This window comes from Arachis hypogaea, chromosome 3 (genome assembly GCF_003086295.3).
Source record: "Arachis hypogaea cultivar Tifrunner chromosome 3, arahy.Tifrunner.gnm2.J5K5, whole genome shotgun sequence".
Classification (NCBI taxonomy): domain Eukaryota; kingdom Viridiplantae; phylum Streptophyta; class Magnoliopsida; order Fabales; family Fabaceae; genus Arachis; species Arachis hypogaea.
The window spans coordinates 89,944,862-89,947,731 of NC_092038.1; positions in this window are offsets into that span (position 1 = coordinate 89,944,862).

Consider the following 2,870-nt stretch of genomic DNA (forward strand, 5'->3'; position numbering starts at 1 on the left):
TGAATGCCAAGCTATTTGGTAATGAGACTTGGGAAAGTGAACCTCCCTTGCTCATTAGTGATTTGGATACTTGGATTCAGGAAACTCTACCTCAAAAGAGACAAGATCCTGGCAAGTTCTTGATACCTTGCACCATTGGCACCATGAGCTTTGAAAAAGCTCTGTGTGATCTTGGGTCAGGGATAAACCTTATGCCACTCTCTGTAATGGAGAAGCTAGGGATCATTGAGGTGCAACCTGCTTTGTTCTCACTGCAATTGGCAGATAAGTCAGTGAGACAAGCTCATGGGATAGTAGAGGACGTGCTTATGAAAGTTGAAGACTTTTACATCCCTGCTGATTTCCTAATCCTAGATACTAGGAAGGAGGATGATGAATGCATCATCCTAGGAAGACCTTTCCTAGCCACAGCAGAAGCTGTGATAGATGTCAACAGAGGAGAGTTAGTCCTTCAATTAAATGGAGAATACCTTGTGTTTCAAGCACATGGCAATCCCTCTGTGACAAAAGAGAGTAAGCATGAAGAGCTTCTCTCAGTTCAAGGTCAAGAAGAGCTCACACAGTCAAACTCTAAGTTTGGTGTTGTGAAGCCACAACCAAACTCTAAGTTTGGTGTTCAAACCCCATATCCAAACTCTAAGTTTGGTGTTGGGACTAGACAACATTGACTTGATTGCTCTGTGGCTCCATGAGAGCCACTGTCAAGCTATTGACATTAAAGAAGCGCTTGTTGGGAGGCAACCCAATTTTATTTATCTAATTTTATTTTATTTTGTTTCTTTGTTATTTTTATGTTTAATTAGGTACATGATCATGAGGAGTCACGAAAAAAATCAAAAAATTAAAAACAGAGTCAAAAACAGAAGAAAAAAATTTTTCACCCTGGAGGACGCGCGGGCCGGCGTTCAACGCCCAGAAGATGCATCTGGCGGGCGTTCAACGCCTGAACAGAGCATCTTCCTGGCGCTGAACGCCCAAAACAAGCTACATCCTGGCGTTTAACGCCAGGATGCGCACGCAGAGGACAATCTGGCGCTGAACGCCAGAAACAAGCTTGAAACTGGCGTTCAACGCCAGAATCAAGCATCACATGAGCGTTTAACGCCCAGAACATGCACCAATGGGCGTTTGAACGCCAGAATGGTGCATGAAGGCAATTTACACGCCTATAGAGTGAAGGAATGGTATTTCTTTTCACCTCAGGACCTGTGGACCCCACAGGATCCCTACCTCAGGATCTGTGGACCCCACAGGATCCCCACCTACCTTTTCTTTTAATCCTATTCACACTCTCCTAATCCAAATCTCATTCTCAATGTCACCCTTCCCAAAAACCTTCACCAATCACATCAATTTCTCTTCCCAATTACCCCATGCACCACTCACATCAACCTCCTCTTCCCCATAAACCCCACCTACCCCCACTACATTCAAATTCAATTTCCCACCCATTCCCACCCAAAATGGCCGAAACCTAACCCTTCCCCCTCCCTATAAATACCTCCCTTTTCTTCTTCATTTTCACACAACATAACCCCTTCTTCTATACATAACCGAACCCCCCTTCTCCCTCTCTAATCACATTTTCTTCTTCTTCTTCTTCTACTCTTCTTTTCTTTTTGCTCGAGGACGAGCAAATTTTAAGTTTGGTGTGGTAAAAAGCCTAGCTTTTTATTTTTCATTCACCATCAATGGCACCCAAGACCGGAGTTTCCTCAAGAAAAGGAAAAGGGAAGGCAAAAGCTTCCACTTCCGAATCATGGGAAAAGGAGAGATTCATCTCCAAGAGCCACCAAGACCACTTCTATGATGTTGTGGCACAGAAGAGGGTGATCCCTGAGGTCCCCTTCAAACTCAAAAAGAATGAGTATCCGGAAATCCGACATGAGATCCAAAGAAGAGGGTGGGAAGTCATAACCAACCCCATGCAACAAGTCGGATTATTGATGGTTCAAGAGTTCTATGCTAATGCATGGATCACTAGGAACCATGATCAAAGTATGAACCCGAATCCAAAGAACTATCTCACAATGGTTCGGGGGAAATACTTAGATTTCAGTCCGGAAAATGTGAGGTTGGCGTTTCATCTACCCATGATGCAAGGTGATGAACGCCCCTACACAAGGAGGGTCAACTTCAATCAAAGGTTGGACCAAGTCCTAATGGACATTTGTGTGGAAGGCGCCCAATGGAGAGTAGACTCCAAAGGCAAACCAGTCCAACTAAGAAGACTGGACCTCAAGCCTGTAGCTAGAGGATGGCTGGAGTTCATCCAAAGATCCATCATCCCTACAAGCAACCGATCTGAAGTTACTGTGGATCGGGCAATCATGATTCATAGCATCATGATTGGAGAGGAAGTAGAGGTTCATGAAGTCATAGCCAATGAACTCTACAAAATAGCTGACAAGCCTTCATACATGGCACGGCTAGCCTTCCCCCACCTCATATGCCATCTATGTTATTCAGCTGGAGTTATCATAGATGGAGATGTCTCCATTGAAGAAGACAAGCCCATCACCAAGAAAAGGATGGAGCAAACAAGGGAAGTCCCTCACGGCCCCCAAGGAGAACATGAGGAAGTTCATCAACAAATGCCTCATGGAATGCACTTTCCTCCCAACAACTATTGGGAGCAACTCAGTACCTCCTTAGAAGACTTGAGCCAAAACGTGGAACAACTAAGGGTGGAACACCATGAACACGCCCTCACTCTCCAAGAAATAAGAGAAGATCAAAGAGCTATGAGAGAGGAGCAACAAAGGCAAGGAAGGGACATAGAAGAGTTAAAGAACATCATTGGTCCTTCAAGAAGAAGACGCCACTAAGAGGTGGATTCATTCCTTGTTCTTTATTTTCTTTCTGTTTTC